This window comes from Cibotium barometz, chromosome 35 (genome assembly GCF_041138505.1).
Source record: "Cibotium barometz isolate CiBa-2024 chromosome 35, ASM4113850v1, whole genome shotgun sequence".
Lineage (NCBI taxonomy): Eukaryota > Viridiplantae > Streptophyta > Polypodiopsida > Cyatheales > Cibotiaceae > Cibotium > Cibotium barometz.
In genome coordinates, this window is record NC_141080.1 from 41,060,988 (window position 1) to 41,084,719 (window position 23,732).

Consider the following 23,732-nt stretch of genomic DNA (forward strand, 5'->3'; position numbering starts at 1 on the left):
ATGTTTGCAAATGGTTCAAGAATTGTTGCAGACACAGACATTTGGCATAAAAGAATTGGACATGTGAATGTGCAGAGAATAAAGTCTATGCAGACTAAAGGAATTGTGACAGGGCTGCCAAAATTTAAAGTGGAAGGTATGCAGAGAATATGTGAAGCATGCCAATTTGGAAAGCAAACAAAGCATGTATTTCCACGTAATAGATATGTGAGCAGAAATGCACTAGATGTTGTGCATTCAGATGTATGGGGTCGTCCTACGAAGACCATGTCTATGAGGCTGCAGATATTATGTGACATTTATTGATGACCACACAAGGAAAGTGTGGGTATATTTCATGAAGGAGAAGAGTGAGGTGTTCACTCACTTTCAGAATTTCAGAGTTTTGGTCGAAAAGAAAACAGGGAAATATGTAAAGTGCCTAAGGTCAGATGGAGGGGGAGAGTACTTCTCCAATGAGTTCTCTGAATTTTTGAAGAAGAATGGTATTTGGTGGAGACAGTTTACATGCAGATACACTCCGTAGCAAAATGGAGTTGCTGAGCGAAAAAACAGGCACATTGCTGAGATTGCGCGAGCATTGATGGAAGAGAAAAATATGCCGCATAGCTATTGGGCTGAGGCTGTTTCTACAGCAGTATACATCATGAACAGGACTCCAACTGCAGCCATACATGATGTAACTCCACCAGAGGAGAAGTTTACTGGCAGAAAACTTGATGCCTGAAAGTTTTTGGATGCATTGCATATGTGCATGTGCCAGATGAGCTGAGAACTAAGCTGGATCCAAAAGCTGAAAAATGTGTGTTTATTGGATATTCCCTTAAGCAAAAGGGATACAGGTGTTATAACCCTGCTACACGTGAGTTGAGGGTAAGCAGGGATGTTGTCTTTGATGAGATGAGCAGCTGGTATGCTGCTGAAAAAGAAGCTGTTGGGGCTGATGTGAGTGGAAGTGTGGTTGCACAGAATGCAGGTCAGCAATCACAGTCTTTGAGTGGACCAGGAGAGTCCTCATCTAGTGGGTCTGTTGATAGACCATGGAGTGGCAGGCTACGTCATAATACCAGTCCTGCAAATGTGATTAGTACATCACGTAAAGGAAAAGAGAAAGTGGTTGAGTCCCTTGGTATGCCTGACATTTCTGCAGGGCATTCTCATGTTGATGGAGAGTCTAGTGGCTCAGATATGAGCCTTGATGAGGAGCTTGGGATCCCAGCTATGAGAACACCTGGTGTAAAGAAGGCTATGGAAGCCATGAATGAAAAGCTACGAAGATCTGGGAGAGTGAAAAATCCTGTGCAGAGATTTACCTATGATGATTATGTGGCACATCACTATGCATATATGGCAAAGGTTGTGCAGGTTGTTGAGCCCACATGCATTGATGAGGCTGTTGGAAATGTGTGTTGGGAGAAAGCTATGGATGAGGAGATGGATGCACTATATGGAAATGAAACTTGGGATTTAGTGCAATTGCCTGAAGGCAAGAAAGCCATTGGATGCAAGTGGGTGTACAAAGTAAAACATAACAGTGATGGAAGCATAAACAGGTACAAGGCTAGATTGGTAGCCAAAGGATATGCGCAGACATATGGCATTGATTATGAGGAAACTTTCAGCCCAGTTGCCAAGATGGCAACAGTGAGAGTTGTGATAGCAGTGGTGGCTGCGTCAAAGCAATGGTCTTTACATCAGATGGATGTAAAGAATGCATTCTTGCATGGGGATTTGCAAGAAGAGGTGTATATGTTGCAGCCACCTGGTTATGAGGATGTGAGTCACCCCGAGCATGTTTGCAGGTTGAAGAAAGCCTTGTATGGCTTAAAACAAGCACCAAGAGCATGGTCTGACAAGATTTATGAATATCTTGTCACTATTGGCTTTCATGTAGCCAATGCAGATTTCTCGCTGTATGTGAGACATGGTGATAGAGGGGTTGTGCTTGTTGTCATCTATGTACATGGTGATAGAGGAGTTGTGCTTGTTGTCATCTATGTACATGACTTGATCATTACGGCGGGGGACCATGATGCAGAGATCTTTGATGTAAAGATCTTGCTTAGACAGAAGTTCGAGATGAAGGATCTGGGGGAGCTCAGATATTTCTTGGGCATTGAGGTGATTAGGTCACCACATGGTATTGGATTACTGCAGAGACAGTATGGCTTGGACATGTTGTCCAAGTATGGTATGACAAGCTCTAAGCCTATTTCCGTGCCATTAGATCAGAATGGCAAGTTGAGTGCAGATTCAGGAGAGATCTTGGAGGATCCTACTATGTATAGGCGCATAGTAGGAAGCTTGATCTACATGACAATCACCAGACCAAATTTGAGCTATGCTATTGGGTTGGTGAGTCAGTTTATGCAGGTTCCACGGAAACCGCATTTGGATGCATTGAGATGCATACTGAGGTATGTGAGGTCTACTTTGCATTGTGGACTATTCTATGAGACTGGGACAGAGATATGTGTACATGAGTACACAGATGCTGATTGGGCTGGTAGTATCTCAGACAGAAGATCTACCAGTGGCTTCATGTTTTCTTTGGGGAGTGCTGCTGTGACTTGGAGCAGCAAGAAGCAGCCTCCTACGGTTGCTCTATCCAGTACAGAGGCCGAGTACAGAGGAGCTGCTATGGCAGCATGTGAGGTAGCTTGGTTGAGAAAGCTACTTGCAGATTTGGATCTATCAGTGGATAGACAAGTTGTCATTTTCTGTGACAACATTAGCAATATACAGTTGGCCAGGAACCCAGTATTTCATGCTCGTACGAAGCATATAGAGTTCCACTACCACTTCGACAGAGAGAAGGTCTTAGCACAGGAGACCTTGACCTTGTTTATGTCAGCACAGAGGATCAGGTAGCGGACATCTTCACCAAAGCATTGGGTACAGAGAAGCTCCGCAGATTCAGGGCTTCGCTATTTAGTGTACATGAGATGGAGTTGAGCTCGAGGGGGAGTGTTGAGATATCGAGCTCGTCTAGTGAGGCGGTGGACACTGATGACCTGCCTGGGGGATAGGCCCCACACTTACACCACTGGCATGGTTGGTGAGATCTTGGGTGATATGCGGCCAGTGGGATGACAGGCTGTGTGACAGCCATTCTAGAGACTGGCATAGTTATAGCGCCAGCTCATTTAGTTGGGTTCACACTATAGAGAACCCGTGTATGTATTGGTTGAGTACCTTTCATATTGTGTGTACTCTTATCTTTGTATATGGTGTGTTGAGTTTTGAGTGAAGATGAAGAAGATTTTCAGCCTCTCACACCTTGTGTGTTCTCTATTAGGGTTTTGTGAGTGTGTGTGTGCTTACAAGAGCTCAAGCTCTCTTCCCCCCTGCATCTTTTCAAGAACTTCATCCTAACTTGCTCTACCACATGCTTTTGAAGCGGGAATTGCCATAAATACTCCGTCACACCATTACGAGCGCCCATCCAAGTTATAGCTTTGGACACTATTGCTTCATATCTTGAATGTATGACCCTTTGGTGTATCTACCACGACTCCTTGATGTAAGATAATGGCGGTAGCTCTTGTTAATCCTAGAATTGGATTAACATCCATCAAAGCGCATAAACGACATGGCCTCAAACATGCCTTAAGTAGAGGAGCTATGCCATAGCCAACTCAATCAAGGCAAACACCACCAAGATGACAGAACAACTCCAAATACCCTGCAAATGAAAGTAACAATACGCTCAAAACACCACGGATCTCCACACCCCCAAGATCCCTAGCACGAGATACATCTGGCAAATAATGGTATGCCACCAAACCCATAGGATGCATATGAAGCGCCTCGAAAAGAGGTGCACTCTCCAAGCAGTAAATCGTAGGAATCATACCTCATCTGTGAACTGCAAAGAGCATAGAAGAGGTATACTGCAAACAACACAATGACAACAGTCTAATGAATGAAAAAAATTATATTTGTCGAACAAAATTCCTTGGAACTACCACTAAACACACTACCTTTGTCCAGAAACCGCCAGTCTCATAGTATCCATAGGGTAAGTGATGCATGACAATAACACAGCACCAAATCTCCAAATCCAATACACGAAAATAGCGGTCAACCCAACCCACTATCTCTCCTATAAAACACAAAACTTTTATCAAACAAATTGCAAGACAAAAGGAAAGGCTTGCAAGCTTCCAAGATATGGAATATTACCTCCCATCGATGCCATAATCAACAACCAACCAGAATCACCAAGAGTCGATGCAGCCAAACCAACTCCATACCGCACATGGTCCTCAGATAGTGTATCCCACAAGGGCAGTCATCAACACCATTTACTAATCCACCGAAAGGGAGGTCCAAAAATATCAAATCAGCCACCCAAGAAACTGATCTCTCTTTCCTTACATAGCGTTTACCCTTGGGTGTGAATTTTTGCATGTGCTCATGAATAAAGATACATTCTTTGCACCTATCATAAAATCCTTGCCAATAGTAATATAATCCCCAACAATAGTCAAACACTTTGGACTATCCCCACACATGACACATCCAAAACTGGCAAATGTGGCTGGTAGACATATGTTGTCATTCTTTTAGAAATGATCCCTTTTGTTTTGCCATTAAGACCCTCTTCTTGAAAACAACCCAAAGAAAGATTTATAGTCAAAATACTTTCCTTATTCATGCACTTGTTGTTGCTGATAGAATAGTCAAAAAGTCAAAAACCATAACTTGACATAACGTATTATGAACACAACAACAAGAATATACCAAGCTCAATTCTAGAAAGGTTAAAATGACTTACCATCAACATGAGCATCCTCATCATTTGTGTTTATCTCATCATCCAACAAGTCCACCCTTAGCTACTCTTCCACAACTTTGTCTTTGTCTTACACATGTAAAAAAAATCAACGAGCAACTCAAGACAATGACCAATAGTTAGTAGATGCCTACATTGATAAAGAACTCGACTAACCTCTCCTTTGTGTAGGTCTCTTTTTCTTCACCGCATTATCCACCACCTTCTCCACCTTGACAGGCTACCCAAGCTTGAAATGCTGATGGAGCTCCTTTTCCCACTCCAAAACATGACCCTTCTCAAGGTCAATCCACCAAGGACAATTTATGCATACTTTCAGGGTACATATGCAGAGCCTCATTATCCAAAGCCAACCATTTCTTTGCTCTTACATGAATGACAACCAAGTGACCCCTTTCTTTTAAACACATAAAATATCTAAAAACATTGAAAAGCAACATATTAATGAGAAAGGATTTTTTATTTAAAAAGAATGTAGCAAATATTTTCAACACTACTCACAAAAAAGATCAACCTCTAGGCTGCCATCTGGACCATGTCAAACTTCTTTGCTACCTTTTCAGCACTCTTTTTTCCCCTTGTGTCTTGGCCTATTTCATGAGGGAACATTGCTTCCTCTTCTCAATCTTTATCTCCTCATAATGATCATAGAGCAAGCAATCATTGGGCACCACTAGGCCATTAGGCTCATCCACAAAATCTTTAAGGGCAGAATTTGCCCTTTGAAAAATCTTTTCAAAAGTGACCTCTTTTTGAAGCCATCTTCAAAGCAAAAAGAAATCACATCACAAAGGAAAGTATGCATATGACATATTTGCAGAAATTGTAAACAACCAAACACAACAAGCAATAGAAAACCATGAGTTACTGTCTATAGATATGATCTCCATGCACAAGGCCTAACATATTTTTGGTTGTCTTGTTTGCTCGAATAAACCCAACTAAAAGATTTTGGACTCTCTATTGGTACATCACACAATGCTAATAAATTCAGCTTCTCCAGTGTTGCAAAGCAATCCACATCCCACTTTAAGGACCACACTTTAGCCCACCATGTATCACCATGCTTAGGATCAATAATGTTAAGGATCTACACAAATGGAAATCATTCTTAATACACTATGTCCAAAATTAATATTGTCTTGAAACGCAATTAGAAACACGCTATATTAATCTCAATAGTCATGCAATTCACCATTGCAAAACACACTACAAATTACCTTCCCTATGCAGTCACCATATCTCGTGGGCCAATTCCTCTGTCTCCCCGTAGCTTCAATTTTTTTTCACCTCATCTTCTCCCATGGTCAAGCGTACTTGCTCAAGACTTTTGTTTAAGGCTTGAGTAATTTGAACCTTCACATAATATCAAATCTCATCACATGATAATTTAAATCAAAGCATGAGTATTAAGCAAACAAGCTTGCCCAAGTATCTACGAGTAAGAGGGTACCAAGGCTCAGATCCCTTTGTATTCTTCTTTCTAATCAAAGTAATTAATTTTCTATCTCTCTCTATAAAATCTTTCATGTAATCATCATGATTGGCAGCACTAATGTTGGCACAGTTTACAATCTTGTCCCCCGCAAGGTTGTGGTTATCAAAGCATGAGTACTCAACCTTTAAAAAATAGACACAAAGAATTATAATTTGAATGAGAAAAACACCATATGATCAAGATCTCAAACATAAATTTATAAGCAACTTACTAATTCATTCTTTGCACGCTTACAAAGAGAGCGATCTTGCTCACACATATAGGATCAATGATTGTACATAGTACATAATGGTGCTTTGCTCTTGTTTGCGAAATCTTTCTTTGATGGCTATTGTCCAAGCCACCATACAATTGTTTCCCTCCCACACATAAAACATCCTACCCTTAAGCATTTGCAACTCTGGTCTATTTCTAACCTCCTCCTCAAACTCCCTGTTAATGTCATGCCAAATAGCATCCCATCCACTAGTAATCTCATCATTCACATAGGTAGTCTCTTTTTCACATGTCCAAAGAGAAACTATAAATGCTCCCTTTTTTGGCACATATCCATCTTTGCCAAATGTAATATTTAGACCAGAAACATCTTCCCTTAAACCCCTAACATGAGCATAGGGAATAAGTATCCACAAAGGGATCATGGGACATTGAAAACAACTAAACAATCTAATTTTTTGCATGATGTCCTCACCTTTGTCAATGTAAAACTTATTCTCATCTTTGTTATCCTCCAATGGAGGCACCTTTGATCTCATCACATAAGGCACAATCTATAAAAAAACTTATTTGCCTATCCACTCATCCACAGTATTAAGAGAGGTACCTAGTAAAGTGCTACCACCCTTTTCTTAAGTGCTTCCTATGATAATATCATCAACAGCCACATGTGAGCTACTCGGCAAAGAGTTAGTCACTGTCTAACAACTGTCAACCTCCTCTCCGGCATCTTGAAAACCCTCAAAATTAGTCTCCACCACTCGACTAATTTGGTCCAAGCTAACTATTGCAAGAGACTCCCCTTCCTTTTCAACTGCTTATACCCTTTCTCACTTGGTACGCTTTCCCCTACCACTAGTGGTGGATTGTCTGCACAGCAAAAAAATACATGACCATTAATCCTTTTAAACATAACCATTCAATTATGCATCACCACTAAACATGACCATTCATCCTTGTTGCAAACACAATCATCCTTGTTTCTGGGTCTTTTTTGTCATGTGTTGGCAAAAACATGACCATCAATGTTACATATTTAAAATAAGACATAATCATGGTATTAAGATACAAAAACATAGGTTTGAAACACAACCACTATGATGACTCTAGGGTCTAGATGTGCTCCACCACTTCATTGACACCTATCACAATAACAACTCATGTGAAGTTTTGATGCCATGATAGATGATATATAAAGAGGCTAGTCCTTGATGAGGACCTCTTCCATAATCCTCTCCATTTTCCCATCACCATTTCTTGAGAAAATTCAATAGCTAAAAGGGCTCCCCCACAACAATCAAGGATCTCGTTGATGATGATGACCGATGTGCATGAACAATAAAGGGCTAAACTTTGACACACTCAAAGTTACAAACTTAGTGGCCATGGCAAGGGTACTCATGTTCATTACCCACCAAAGGCTCTTCGTCGGCATGGTCAAGTCCGTTCACACCAATTAGGCTGATGCATTCACTTGAATTGGAGCTCCAATGAGTCCTACACTAGCACTGGTAAGATCATTTGTGCCCATATGCTCATACTAAGGTCTTATTCTATGCCATCCACTATGGAAAGCTTTAACTCTTTAATATACTCAACCTTAGCCTCCCCCCTACTAGAGAAGAAAAACAAGAGACATATCCTTCACCACCAACAACAAGAGAAACTCAAACAGCTACTACAAGAAGCTCATTCAAGAGTAGATCACAAAAAGTGTAACTTCTCCCACCAAAAACTTTATCTCATAAATCAAGAACATGGCCATTAATCCTTCAAAAACATGGGTTGGCTTCACTCAACGCTTCCCAAATCATACCAAGGGTTGCAACCTCCACAACATTAACATAACTCTTTGCCTCTTTCCCACAAACACATCCATCAAATCCTCAACAAATCCATTAGCTGGTCCCTCTCCGTCTAACCAACTCTTCCCACAACGAGTACGCCACCCTAATGACCCCACCCAAGAATCTCCCAAACCAGTGGTGGGTACTCACCCTCGTTGGCGGCCATGTAGCAAAATCTTCCAAGAGACATATCCTTCACAACCAACAAGAGAAACTCAAACACCTACAAGAAGCTCATTCAAGAGTAACTTCTCCCACCCACCAACAACATCTCAAAAATCAAGAACATGGCCATTAATCCTTCAAACACATTTTAAAAAATGCCTAGAAACATGTCGTGCCAGCGCGGCCTGTTTTTGGGCTTTTTTTTCATGTGTTTAAAGGACTAATGGTGCAAACACATGACCATCAGTCAAGGTATTTAGAAACCATAATCATGACCATCAATCATGACAAAAACAAAAAAGCCTCGGTCCATTTTTGAAGCCAGGAGCTTAAGATCATGGGTAGCTCAACCCGACCCAAACACATGGAAAAAATGCCAGAAACACGTTACGCCATTTTTTTCAATGTAAGAATCAATCTTGACCAGAAAACACATTAATCAAGTCATTAATCAAGCAAACACATGAAAAAAGGCCCAGAAACATGCCACTTCTGGGTTTTTTTTAAAGGTAAGAATCAATCTTGAATAGAAAACACATTAATCAAGCAATTTATCAAGAAAACACATGAAAAAAAAGCCCAAAAATAGGTCGCGTCGACATGGCATGTTTCTAGGCCTTTTTTTCAAGCTAAAAGCCTTCGTTGAAATGAAAACACCTAGAAACCCTAAATCACAGGATATGGACTTGAAGCAATAGATGATGTACCTGGGTGTTGGGCAGCTTCCTCAGATGCATGTTAGTGGCTTCCTTAGATATCTGGGCGTTGGCTCCCTTTCACCCTCTTCCTCAATCCCTTTGCTACTCCTCAGACAACTCACTAAAAGTGTTGCCTTTTTGGACATGCATCGAGTATATAGAACAATATTTTAAAGAAATAAGTGAACAATATTTTAAATTAACCATTTGTGGAAATATGGGGAGTGCAGAAGAAGAATAAAATCAACCCCGTTTTTACATTTATGTTGATTTGTTGTGTTTTCTTACATCTCTACAAATCCTAATCTGTCTATTTAGTGGAAAGGTCTCTATTACTAAAATTCACATATCTAAAGAGAATATAAAATTATTAAGAAGGGAGATAAAAGTTTCTACAAATCAAATAAAAAATATGTTGTGTTTTTAGTGTTGAGAAAGAAACGGTCCTACTAAGCAAATATAATGTGTCTTCACAGAGCCATCATAATCATTAACGGCGGTGACTACTTTGAAGGCACCATTAGGTGTTCATAAATAAAAGAATATTTGGAGAGACGATCAATTGGATATAGAAAATGAGTAGAGATATTTCTAAATTATCCAACCTTAAGGTTAACAATGAATGAGCTGAACACAAATGAATTAGTAAAAATAGTCATTGTCCAACTTTTTTAGTAATTAGAATATATGTATAAAAATCAACTATTTGGAAAAAGAATGGATATTTTATTAAAAACCATTATTTGCTATTAGTGGTAATACAAGGAGAGACTCGGCCTAGTTCAAAAATCAAGGATCCGGGTGGTTGAAACTACATAGAGTTGAGTTTTCGTTGGTCTATTATGTATCATTTTTCTCCCTTTATTTGGTGGAACCGTGAAGGAAAAAATGAGCAAGAATATTACTATGTATGGCTCCAATCCAGGACAAAAACTATGCCTGGTCTCTCTAATGAGAGATTTTTTGAGCTAAAATTATCTACAATCTGTGATTATTTTGATCTCGTAGGACTTCCAATTGCATTGAAGCCCCTTTCTCTAACTCTGAGCATTTGAAAATGGACCCCGTTTGGCTAAATACAAGTGAAATGGGTTTTGAGCTTGATCCAGATATGTATCAATTTTATAAAACTTTTATTGACATGGACAAAAATAATGCTCCAAAAAATAATGTTTTGAGTGTGTTAGATGCTATTAGGGCACTTCCTCTCAATAGCAATTTGCATGTTGCATTACATAGTGCCATCAATATACATAGAGTGAATAAGTTGCCAACGCCATATGATGAATATGTTGCTTTTGAGCTGCCGCCATGTGGGATTGCTTCTGCAATGTATAGTATGGAACAAAGGTAGGATGGACACTCATGGGTTGAGTACCTAACATGCACTTCTAGTGTTTTGACAGTGCTGTTCAATTTAGTAGATGCTATGGCCATTTGTAGTGTGTAAATGTAGATTGTCCGTATTACGCCAAGATGCACTTGCATAATGAGACACAATGGAAAGGCCAATTGAAAAGAAGTTGTCCAGAGGGAATGGTTGGTTCAAAGTTTGGTAATATTCCCTGCAAACATTGTGATCAAATGCAATTGAATGTGTGAAAACATGCCCAGCTGTTATCTATTACTATCTTCCAAGATATCACCAGAGTACAAGTAGATGTGCTATACATATGGGTAATCATGCGCATCCTTACTAAGAAGGCATAAGTGCATGCATTGGGAAAATTTTGGAAGAGAAGGTGAATAGTAGGATCGCCTTAATCCTTTCACTATAGCAAACCGGTTGCAAACAACAATGACTCAAGATGTTATATTTGACATGCAAATGAAGGATGGGACACATGGTTACTTAGTTATTGGGGATGATGAGTTTGCACAAATGTTGGAGTATGTTACTCCTTTGTCCAATAAGAAACGCATTGAGAGATGTTTGGAATATGCCAAGCGGGATAAAAATATTTCAGCAACAACTGGTCTTGAGGCAGTACTACCTGATCTTAAGAACAAGTGTTGATACCCTTTTCTTCAAAGTGTGCTCTTTTCGGGCCAGTTTTAGGGGAAAAACATCAACCCCGTGTTTTTAAGATTTCTACAAAAGGGTCGTGGTAGTGGATTAGAGTTGGTCAATAAGATGATTGCAACATATGTGGGTCTATTTTGACCATGTTCAAAGGGTGTCTGGATGGCCCACAATGTCTGCACACGTATACGATTCATTCATTCGTGAACTGGTCACCATAGCTACATGCAAATTTAGAGTTGAGGATTGGCATGGGCAAATAGAATTTTGAAAAATGTTGAATACAATGGTTCAACCTAATGGCTTTGATAAACGTGAGTTTCGTGGATTCATGGTGGCGGATGTAGCAAATGCTAATTGGATTACTGTTCGCACCATTTATTTTAGAGGGGCAAAGAAAATATTACTTGAGAAAGAGAGAAGTTATGCTTTCCATTGGGAACAAAGTATGGTGAGGCACTCGCGTAAGTGTATTCAACCATCTTTCATTGAGGAACACAAGTTTCTGTGTAGAAAATGGAGAAATGATCCTTCAGAGATAGCCCCACAGAGGCTTGTAAAAACAAGATTAGAAAGTTTTGGTTTTCTGGCTATGCTGTGCACGGGCAGAGATTCATGCATTGCAGACATGGCTAGCTTGGTGGGATATTAGGGCTTTTCATTGGGGCTCTTAGTTTATTACTCAATATAGGAGGACTCCGAAGTTTATTAGGGCTTTTCATTGGGGCTCTTAGTTTATTACTCAATATAGGAGGACTCCGAAGTTTTTGTATCCCAAGGACAAACCTTGCTGAGGTAAAGCATGTGAGTATAAAACCATCAGTAGGTTATAAAAGTCAAATTAGTTTATTACTCAATATAGGAGGACTCTGAAGTTTTTGTATCCCAAGGACAAACCTTGCTGAGGTAAAGCATGTGAGTATAAAACCATCAGTAGGTTATAAAAGTCAAATTAGCTTATAGGTGCAGACATGGCATTGGCTATTTTGCAAAGTGTAAAGTATAACGCTTACTTGAATAGTGTGCACTCTAGCACAGGCTCAAAAATGTAGGACATGGTTGACAAATTTATGAGTACGGGTGAAAAAACATCTTATGGCAAAAGACTCGTTGATTCGGCTCACACAACTATGCAGGAGGTGGGTATTGACTCTCCTGAGATGTAGCGTGGGGCAAGAGAGGTCAGCAAAGTGTGCGCCAAAAGCGTCCGCTATGTGTGGATCCAAGTGAGATCTTCGATGAAGACAGTCATCGACCAGAGTATGTGACTGCTGTGACAATAGACCGTCCATAGGAGCATGAGGAATGCAAAGAGTGTGGAGACAAGTACATGTGTGGAGACTAAAATGCCCAAAACAATGTGGTCAATTCACATAACTACTACTGGTAGCAAAGTAACTTGTTTTGGGCAATTGTTAGGATAGAATGGTATATGTGGCTCTCAAATTATTGATGTGGGGTTGGACAAAAACAGTGGAGTTCCGGGTCCATGTTTTTGGGGTCATAGATAGTATCCCAGTGGAGTTGTTGGAGTTCGTCTCCAACACACTCTTGGGATGTTGATGAGGACCATGTGATTAGCGCACCAGGACTGGCACCCGAGGTCTAGCCTATGTAAGAAGGTACCAATTTAAATTATCATGAGGTGCAAATGCTTGAAAAAAATGGATTCGTTTTGCAAAAAAGGATTGTTGTTCCGCAAAGCACACGGAATAACATGGTTGCAAATGCTTCGCTAGCTAGTGCTTTTTGTCCACGATTTTGTGACGGGATAACTGTGAGATGGAGGACAAGGTTAACAAAAGAATTTAATGAGAATGTTGATAAGGGTGTCGAAACTTGGATGGACAGGTAATCCATGAGGCCATTATTTTATGCAATGAGTCTCATATCTTCTACATAAGCACTGATGGATCTAGAGCATTGGGAGTGAGCTACTCCATGTCGATCAACAGCTTTCCAAGATGCACATGTGAATATTGTAAGAAAAGAGAGTAATTGCTCTACATACATTCCATGCAAGCACATGTACTTTGTTTACTTGGCAGGTCTTGGTTTGGATGCGACTGCTCATGAGTTTATTCACCAAGCAGATCTAACAAAAATTGAGTTATTTCAAGCACTTGGAGGCAAGCGATCCAATTTCACACCTTGAAAGAGCACAGTTGAATGTGGTTTTTTTCCATCGAATGTTTATGCCTTTTAGAATGTTTTGTGTAGTTCAGTTTTGTGTAGTTACAAAGTTTTCTCTGCCTATATTTTGGACTAGTTTTGTGTATTGGTGGTTCAGGCAATTTTGGGATATTCCAAGTGATTTGTGGTTATGTAAGAATGGTCACTTATATATGCACTCTAATATAGACAGGTTTTTGTATTGGTGGTATTGTTTAATTTTCGTATCTTCTAATTAGTTTATGGTGAGGTGTGAATGGAAAATTATATAAGTGCTTATGTCTTATGCTCGTTGGATTGGCAAAAAATGTTGCACTATCTTCTAATTACATTTATGTTTTAAAATTTTATCTAGATTATTATTTTTGGGTTTATTACCAAGTTTGGCTCTAATTTTCACCTCGCTCAGAGAAGGTTACTTGGAGAATGGTGTTCCTCGAAAAAAAATCATTTGGTATTGATAATGTTTCATTATACTATGTTGTTGTCTAGGGCCAAAGTATTTATTGCCTAATTCATATAATATATTTTTGTAGTAGTTTGTGAAATGAGATGAGCTCATGTAAACACTAGAAAATATAATATAAATTGATATTAATATTTATCTACATTATTTGAGCCACATCACATAGGTGATCTACTTTACAAACAAAAGTTAAGGAAATGGTTTGTGAACAAAAAAATAGAAATGAAGTGGTTTGTGAACATGAAGGTATCAAAATTGAGTAACAAGGTTGGGGGGACTTGGATTAAAATTAAGAGAAATGAAAACCATTAGTTTTGTTTAATCTTATTCTCAAATTTAAAAAGCATTATACTGATGCTTATTGGAAAACTGTAAGCATTGTACTGATTGGAAAATTGTAAAGCATGGTGCTATGTCCTATTTTAAATCTCCTTTAGAACTTGCTCATTCATAGGCAAAGAGCATAAAATAAGGGGTTGGTTGATGAATAAGCATTGGCTCTAGGGCTTTTCCCTTGAGTTTCTTTTTAGAGATAGATGGTTGCGCTTGGGGAACTTCTTCAGGAATAGTTGTTGATTGTGAGGTTTTGGCATTGGACTTTGTTAGTGAGGATGGAGTTGAAGGAGTAGATGCTTTATCAGAGTCGGTCATTGATACAAATGGTAGGTATTTTGTAGAGGGGCTTCCGAGGAAGTCTTGTAGCTTTTTGCTTTTAGCATCATAGAAATCCATTGGGTTTGGAGTTCTTCCATGCAGCATAGTAGTGTCAACTTTGTGTTGTTGACCATCATGTGATGACCCTATCGCCGCTAGCAAAGCACAGTGGTGCTTAGGCAACAATAGTCTATTTATGTCCCAAGATCAAATCTGCTTCCAACACATACTCAACCAAAAAAATCTTACATGTAAGGGGGTAGATTCTATATACATTGTTTGTTTAAATTATCCCAAACATGGCATGTTCAAGTATTGTGTGAATGGAATCCTATCTGGATGAGCCGTGTGAGTGTTGGATGACCTAACAAATCCCATAACTCGAGGGTCATGAGATTGTGCTCTCTTTTGTGGATAAATATGTGCTTGGATTGTGGTGATTTTATTGGAAAGTTCCAATCCAACCATAATTCTTAGGATATTTTAAGTAAGATATGTTGGAAGTTCCAGCTCCTCCAAGGTATCTTCCTCCTATAAGAGCAATTTCACAATGCCTGTAGGAGTGTTCACAAGTTTGCATGGATTCATCAATTGAATACAACGAGTCATGTACCCAAGTTCCACCAAGGATAACATCATACTCAAGGGAATCTAGAATAACATGGAATCTAAATTCCACATTTCCACTAATTATTTGAGTAGCATAGTTAAAGCAACCTAGAACTTCAATGTTTTCTCCATTGGCACCTATCACAAGACCATTGTCTTTAGAGATCCTAATGACACCCAAGTGTCTATTGTCATGATGTTTGACTAGCTTGAGGGCTAATCATGCGGGTTTGCACTTAACATCATTGCCCATAGAGAAATATAACCATACCTTCAAGAGGAACCATGGATGTTTCAGTTTTTGTTTCAACTTCAGATCCCGTTTCAGTTTCATATTCCCATTCACTTTCATCCTCTTCTTGGCTCTCAGCTTTTTTAAGAGTGTCCAATGTGTACAATGGCCCACTCTATCCTTTGATCACTTTAATTGAGGTCTGTTTGGAAACTTGCAAATCCTTACAGTCTTGTTCTATGTAGCTCTTGATGTCTTTGTATGACTCATGGTTAGCCTTTAAAGGTGCAAGGGCTGAAGCTATGCTAGCATCACCATGAGAGAAGAGCACACCTCCAAATGAGGATTTGAGAGATTGCTTAAATTTTGTAAGGGATTCATTGAATTCCTCACGTGATTTTTTAATCACATCATTCGTGTAATTTTCCTCTGATGACCCTTCTTGGCTTGATGGATTTATTTATGTAAAGAGTGTGTCTTACTCTTGGGGAAGTGATACCCCTCATGTTGTTGTATTCTAGTTGCTTTTTTTAGATTTAACATTATGAGGTTCAATCACAACCGACGATCCTATATGACACTCAACAATGCTAAGCATGCTCTCCTGAGCTTTCTTTTTGTGTTCCTCATATGTCATGTAATCATGATTTTCAATTTGGGGTGGTTGGGTGGGTTCTAGTTTCTTGATTGTATTGGGAGATACACTGAGTGACAAGTCAAAACTTGTTTCGTCCTCACTAAGTGATGTACTAGAACTTATTTCATCTTCTGACTTTCCTTGGATCGTCAAGCTTTTATTATGTCTGCCCATGCGATCAGAACGAACTTTATTTGGAGCTTTTATATCCTATGTCGTACATGTGGGTTTTGTGGTTTGAGTGGTAGCCTTTGAGGTGGATGCTTGTGCATCATGTGTAGCTTTTGTCTCTTTTGGGGTTAGGACCGCTAAAGACTCCTTTTCCTTGTCATTTATTTCATCCTTGGTTTCGACAGTTTGTTGGCCCTTGTTTTTCTTGGGTTAGAAGGTTTTGCTTCCTCTATTGGTTTCTGTTTTAGAACATGTTCTTATACCCATCTCGAAGTGTGTTCTTTTGCATTCTTTTTGTATGTTTCTTATGCCTTAGCTTGCAAGCGTGTAAGCACATTCAAGGGTACCATGGACAATTGCCCGTTTTGCACACTCAAGATGTTAAGAGTTATATGATGCGAGATAGGTTGCATTGAAGAAACTCGCCTTGGGCAATTTTGGAATATGTGATGATACCACATCGTTCACATATGGGTTGCAAAGTTTTAGTGAGACGGTAGGCATGGAAGTATTCCAAACTCTGCAGGCTACCACTTTGTGTGGTCCACAACAATAGAAACACTGAAGTGTTTGCTTAATTGCTTCCGCATCAATTTCTACCCTTTGGACTATTTCTGTTTGTAGCACGAGAGATGGAGGTTTTGAGTTAATGGTAGGTGAAGTGGGACATTGGGGTGTGTCATGACCAAAGGTTTTACAATATATGTAGTACAAAAAGATAGGCCTATCGTACGCACATTTTGGGATTGGGATGGATGTAGCGATGGTGGGGCAATGAGCATAAGGCATTTCGCCCATCACTTTTAAAGGCATTAAGGATGTTTGGTTTTGAGGGAGCTCATGCTTGCTTGGAGATTTTGGTTCAAAGCTTTTAAGCAAGGCTATGTAGAATTCAAGAAATGATAATTCTGAAATCAATTTTTCTTTAGCCACTGCTTCACTTGGTTTAAATGAGGAACATCTCGTATCCTGATCATCCTCCATCATGTTGTGATCTAACGTATTGCTTCTTTACAACATTAATCGAATGTTTCCAAATTAGTTACAATGATCAAGTTGTGTGAGCTGTTTTGCTTTATGTCCATTATGAAACATCTTTCAAAATTGAGCATCGTTTAGTTTTTCCCATGGCTCACATCGTGAGTCTAAGATTTTTATCTGAAGGATAAAATCTCTAATGGTTTCATTTTGTTGTCGCTCAATCAAATAGAGTTCTCTTGCTGCACTCCACTGATCACCTTGTCTTGAAAAGCTGTGGATAAAGGCTATTTTCAAGGTCTTGAAATTCATTTTAATCGCTGGCATCAATGTGATGAATCATCGACTAGCCTTTCCCACTAAAGCAAAGGTTCAACGCATGTACCTTGGTGGGGCAGTTTGGATTTCCAAAGGCTTCAAATCTCTGTTCAAACATTTGTATGAATTGAAAAGGATCAATCGTTCCATCGTACTTGCCCATGATTTTGGAAATGTGTACAGCCATGTTGTTTGATGAGTCACTGAGGCCGTGTGTGGGTGTTAATGTGGTTAGGACGTCATTTAGTCCTTGGGTAGCCCCCCTTCCTAGATTAGTTAATATGTCGGTTTATTCATTTAGGGGTTGCAAAGGGTTGGTTCCTAGCCCTTCTAAAGGTTTGGATCTTGTGGTAGTGCTAGGCAAGGGACCAAATCCCGGAGGGATTGATGTGATAGGGGGTGCAACACCCCACAATGACACGCTTGCTGTCGGCATGGCTAATCGTTATTGGCAGTTGCATTTGGGGCATGGATTGCAATGGCTCAAAGATATCAGCCATTGGGTTCAGTCTAAGTGCGGGAACACTTAATCCCTCTATTGTAGCCACATATTAACGTTGCCAATTTCTCCTTAATGAGCAAGCACACGTGTTTTTTTTTTGCTTTTTAGATTCTCTTATAGCTCGTTACAACCTCAAGAGGCCTAGAGCACCCTTCTCTGGGTCAAACGAGTGTCTCTTTGCCTTGATTTGCTTAGGTGCTAAGCGCACGTAAATGACCTCTTAGAGATATTTTTACGAAAAAAGTGTGTGCCACTACTTTCCTAGATGAAAGCCGTCTCAAAAGCACGTGAACGTTAGGATGAACTTTTTCAGAAAAAGTACATGCCAGTAGTATCCCAGATGGAAGAGGAGGTCTTAAAAGCTATTTTCCATCACTCTGTCAAGATGAAAATTTTTTCCCATAAAGAATTTTCCTGTTTCGCAGCCCGATTTTGAATGTGTTCCAAAAGGAATTTTGAAAACATTATAAGAGAGAGTTGTAGTATTTTTGGAGTACTACAACTTTGTCTCTCTCATTTTTTTGTGATTTTGTTGTTTAGACAATCAAAAAGTAGCCTGAATATGGTACGTGATCTTTTTTGGGGCAATTTTGGGCTTCAAGGCCCGTTTTTTACCTCGATTTTCGGGTCAAATTTTGAGGCTGCTAGTCAGAGGCCAAAATAATGGATTTTTTTCTCGGACGCAAAGACCAATTTCAAAGAGGTCAATGCCGGCTTTTCGATGAGCACTAGCGATGAGCACTAGCGATGAGCACTAGAACACGTTCATCCAACTCACGGTCTAGGAGATATAAGCCTCCAAACAAGGCTATTTTCCATACTCCTTTTTTTTGCCCACGAACCTGTTTCACGTCCGTGAAATAGAGGGCTTCACGAACGTCAAATGGACCTCACGGATTTAATTAAATTTATTATTATTATTTATTTTCACGCGTGAATCTGGTTCAGGATGTGAAGCAAGTGCGGTTCACGACCTTAAATGGATTTCACGGACTTAATTAATTTTTATTTTATTTTTTTTCGCACGGGGGTTTAGTTCATGACGTGAAGCAAGTGTGGTTCATGATGTGAAATGGACTTCACTGACTTTTTTTTGCGCAGGGGGTCTGGTTCACGACGTGAACTAGTAGGTCGCGTTTTATGCCATGAAATGAAGTTTCACGATTTTATTTTATTTTTTGGAGTCTAGTGGTGGGAAATTCGAGTTTCCTTGTGTGGAGGAAATATTTTTTGAATTTTAAATTAGGGAGATATGGGCATTTTCCCAAAAAGGTAAGTGGGAATAAAAAATTCAACACTTCAATGACACCCCCTTACACCCTTCAATTAGCCGAGTTATGGAAAAAAGTACTTGAGAATTAATAAAAAATTAATCCTTCCACTAATCTTTCCCCCCTTTTAAACTAATTAATCCTTCCACTAATCTTTCCCCCCTTTTAAACTAATTAAGTGTTCTAATTAACCGCTAAGCACTTCTTAATTCACATCATTGGATAGGGCATGAAATTACTATGCTATGTGCATCAACTAATGTGTAAATTCGTTCATAATTAGATATTAAATAAACTCTTAATTTTAGTATCTTCTCTTTATGCAAAATTAAGCAAAAGGGAGGGAAATTCCTCCAATCAACGAAGAAATTAATGCAATTAGGTGTTTTGATACATCTAGATGCTCTCAAAACACTAATTTTGACTTCTTACATGATCAATTTTGACCCCAAAAAACTTATTTTCTAAATTTTTTTGCCTCTTGAACTGGATTAATCACCCTTAATGACTAAAATCAATTAGTTAATGAAGATTAATCTATTTCAAGAGTTTTTGTGAAAGTTTTCAAATGATTGAACTACTCCTAATATTGCTAACACTCTAATGTATACAAATCAAACAAAAAACACACAAATCAAACAAAAAATTAATGATTTAGCAAAATGTTTTACTCTAAAGAGAGCTAAAAGTCACTAAAAATTGAATTCTATTGCATTTTTTGATGCAATAAGCCTAATACACTCTATGTGCAAGCCCTAAGAACATTAAAAGCCAAATTAATAACACCAAAAACAACAATTTAAGCTAAAAATTAAGTAAAAACATTCTTTATAAAACAAAAATGAGAGCTATTTCTCACAAAATCACACCCATCAAAACCACATCTTTTTCATAGCAAACCACTAATTAAGACAATGGGCAGTGGATAATGCGTAGATTAGAGGAAAATGATGGAAAAAGCTAAGGGATGACTCCCCGACAGCGGCGTAAAAAATGTTATGGCTCACCCAAACCCCTTTCATCCAACAAGAAGATTACCTGGTGAACTGCAAATGTCATGAGGATCTTTCCATAACCCTTGAGGTCTCCAAGCTCTACAACTCCTTGAGAAGCAATTATCCAATTTGTTATTGCTTTGGCAACCCATCATTTGGATGGAAAGTGTAATATCAAAACAACATTCTTGAATGGTGACTTGTAGTAGGAAGAAGTTTATGTGAGTCAACCAACTGGTTTTTCCCAACTTGTTCAAGAACAACTTGTTCAAGAACAAAAGATATACAAGCTTAGTAAAGCTTTATATGGTTTGAATCAAGCTCCCATGCTTGGTACCAGAAGATTCATGTCTATTTGACAGGGACAAGGATTCCAAAACAATCCTAACGGAAAGAACTTTATAACATGCTACAAGTGAGACAGGCACCAATGAGGATTTTATTACAACTCTCAATGTTGACCTGGCCTCAAATTTTGAGATATCAGATCTTGGCCTTTTGCACTACTACTTGGGTATGCATTTTATACAGCAAGATGATGGTATAGTCATTAAGCAGTCAAAGTATATCAAGGCATTACTTAAGAGATTCAATATGGAAAGTTACAAACCCATCTCTACACCAATGGAACCTGGTGTAAAGCTTAGTCTGTAGGATATCGGTGAACAATTAGATATAACTACTTATGATCAAGATATAGGATGCCTAATATATTTATGTAACTCATAGTACGATGTATCACAACTTTCAAAGTTCCTGCATTGCCCAGGCACTAAGAATAGTAAGAACTTAAACATATCTTCAGATACTTGCAAGGCACTCAAGATCTTAAATTGTTCTATGCCAAGGGGGGTGATTTAAAATCATAGCCTTAGTGATTTAAAATCACAGCCCTTTAGTGATTCCGACTAAGCAGGCGGTTACGATACAACAGTCCACATATGGTACTGTTTCTTTCCTAGCAATTTGTGCATATCTTGGCTAAGCAACCAACTATGGCAATATCGTCCAGTGAAACTGAATACAGAGCAACATTCATTATGATAACTGAATGTGTATGGTTGAGAAGATTGATAAAGTATCTTTGTGTCCCTTCAAACACCCCTACTCCTATTCTCAATGACAGCCACAACGCAATAGCAATGTTGCAAAGAAATATGTACATGACCAAGCACATTGAAGTGCATTACCACTATGTCAAAGAGAGGCTCCATGCAAGAGAGATCAATTCAATCTATTATAGTACACATGATCGTGTGGCACATTTTTATACTAATGCCATATCACATGAAAATTTTAAGGCCTCTTCCCTTTCAGAGATTGATCTGCAATCTCTGTAAACTTCACATTTGTACTATAAAGGAGTTTGTTAGATATATAGTAGTACTACACTATGAGGCCATGTAATGCCATGGGCACTTTTGTCCCATTGGGTTTTTCCCCACGGCCATCCAGTTGTAAACGAGCACCTTCGGGTTGGCTAGTATATATTAGCAACCTCATTCACTCACAGGTTAGGGTTTTTGCTTATTTGTACTTTCTCTTTGTACTTGTAGAGAGCTTCATCTCTCTCCTTTGAGCTTGCAAATCTCTCTCACACTCTATAGCTCTATGTTCTTATCTTTAAGCATTGAGTGTGTGTGAGTCTAGCTCCATTATGTGAGCTAACACTTACTTATCGAATGTGGTTGGAACCATAATCAACAAGGAGGTGAGTGTGTGTGAGTCTAGCTCCATTCTGTGAGCTAACACTTACTTATCGAATGTGGTTGGAACCATAATCAACAAGGAGGTGCCCATGCCTAAGGGAAAAGTATATTTCCAGCACCACTTTCTCGAATGCACGCTCTTCCTAGAGAGACTAGAAGTAAAGGAGAAGTTATAGGCTATTGGATTGCACCAATACATAGGGAAGAAATTGCTTTAAAAATATCAACATCCAGTCTACGAAGAATTTATTAAGTCATATGACAAGAGAACAAATACTAGAGAGGTAAACCATGTCTGATGGAAGCACAAGGAGGTAATGATTCAAGAAGATGATATCCGAGAGGTAATGTAACTACCCCCGACTACTACCCACACCCATCACGTGGAAAAAGGACTTGTCATTTGACACTATGCTTAAGGAGAAAGTGTTCAATTACAATGGGGTAGAGTATACAAACATTAAGGAAAGAGCATATGAGTTGACAAGATACATAGCATCTAGGATTATGCAGATCAAACCAGTGCATAGGTACAATAAAATTGACCTCCATGAATTGTAGAAGATTCATGTGATTTTTAAAGATGACTAGGCATATTACTTGCACATGGAGCTTTATACTTATCTAACCTAACATCATAACAAAGTGGTCAACCCATACCTCCTCACCAAGGTGCTAAGTCACAACACAAGTACACCACTTCTAATGGAAGAGGGAGCATGCACAAGTTACAACACATGTACACCACTGCTAATGGAAGAGGGAGCATGCACAAGTTACAACACATGTACACCACTGCTAATGGAAGAGGGAGCAGGCACAAGTTACAACACAGGTACACCACTACTAATGGAAGAGGGAGCATGCACAAGTTTGTCAAAATTATGGGGAGTATGCACAATGGTAGAAGATGTATAGAAAGCTTCTATATTACATTCTATTTCAGCCACTCCAAAGTTGGCTTGACCTTCACCTTGTGAATGTCTTGATTGTGTTACAAAAAGTGAGGCCTCTTGCCCATTATATAGGGTTCACCAATGGCTAGGGTTGGTGGGCCAACCCTTAATCCCTTTTCCACTTACATGCCCACTTTATTTGGGGTGTGTTCACACCTACATGACCTCTTTCTCTCACCCTTTATCACTTATACATCATATATTTCAACACTCCCTCTCAGTGCCACCATGGGACAATGCCAAACATGGAGCAAGGTGAGCATTGGACATACAAGAACAAAATGACCCCCTATCAACCATAGGATAGATGACACGGTAGGTAGCCTTTATAAATTAGCCTTTATAGAGAAATGTGGTTCACTCCCAATTCTAGCAAACATGCTTCACTCTTCAACTAAAAGAGTTGCTTATCATGTGAGGAACTTGTAAAATTCCCCTCAACCTTAGTAACATATTTGGTACCATCTCTTCCATAGTGGCTTCATGCACCACCCTTGTTGCTCCTTCGCTTTGATGAAGCCTTCGTACACGAAAGAGAGGCAAACAGCACCAGCGCAAAGCACTAGCTTGAAAACTAAAGCGATGACTCCTCCAGCGTATAGTAGTAGCATGCCAACAAGAGGAAGGCATGAGCTAGCATTCAACAAAGCCAAGCAGTAGAGCAAGTGTTCAAGTCCTGCAATGGAGATAAAGCAACGGCATCAACTTTTCGTTGATGACCAGAAGAGATCTGAGGAGGTAGCAGCACACACACAGAGAAGTAGTCAGCCTCACCACCACGAACCATCTATCTATATATATATATATATATATATAT